Source organism: Mandrillus leucophaeus, unplaced genomic scaffold (genome assembly GCF_000951045.1).
Source record: "Mandrillus leucophaeus isolate KB7577 unplaced genomic scaffold, Mleu.le_1.0 Scaffold792, whole genome shotgun sequence".
Classification (NCBI taxonomy): domain Eukaryota; kingdom Metazoa; phylum Chordata; class Mammalia; order Primates; family Cercopithecidae; genus Mandrillus; species Mandrillus leucophaeus.
The window spans coordinates 829,304-830,312 of NW_012108608.1; positions in this window are offsets into that span (position 1 = coordinate 829,304).

Here is a 1,009-nt window from a genome sequence, read left to right on the forward strand (position 1 = left end):
CGGCTAATTTTTGTATTTTTAGTAGAGATGGGGTTTCACCATGTTGGCCAGGCTGGTCTCAAACTCCTGACCTCAGGTGATCTACCCACCTTTGCCTCCCAAAGTGCTGGGATTATAGGCGTGAGCCACCACACCAAGCCTCAATAAATACCTTGTGAATATATGCCTTCCACTAGCCATGAATAGTAGTTTAAAAAAAAAAATCTCACTAATTGGAAATAAATGGAAAGAAGGCTAGCTGATTCTTCTAAATGGTAGAATATTTACTTGCAAATTCATGAATTTTTAATCAATAATTTGCAAAATCTGTTTCAAGTAAAAAATACATCTTTGCCAACTTAGATGAGTGAAACTCGTTACTAATTGCTATATTGATTTTGTATATGCAAATGTGCTTTTAAAGGTCCTGACAAACTTTCTCCTAAATTGATTTACCGGGTCTCCTACAATTTGTCTGTACCTGTAGTTCGATTAGTAAACCTTGTACTGATATTGTTGAAGTCATTCTCAAAGCACCTAAAATGTAAACTTCAGTTCATTTCATCTCAAACATTCTGAAATTCAAAGTTTAGAGAATCCAGAATACATAAAGTTTTACAGTATGTATATTTCTTGGATGTTTAAAAATATGATAGCACATATATTTTAAATGCAAATATTTATGACTTGGCACCATTAATGTATTTATAATTTTCAAAATCAGTAATAAAATTAAAATTCAAAGTAAGAGAAAGGACTAATAACATTTCTCTCCAGCATGTGTGTGTGTGTGTGTGTGTGTGTGTGTGTGTGTAGGGGTTGATGTGCATGTTTTTAATTTTATGAGTCATATTGAAATTTCTCTGAGACTAGGAACTATATTACTTAGGCTAGTAACTTATATAGTGGATACCGATACATTTTAAGAATTCATTCAACAAAATTTGTTGAGCACCTACTCTGTGCCCAAAACTAGGATACGAGATGATGATACAAATCTATTAATAAATAAAATAAATATGATAATTGA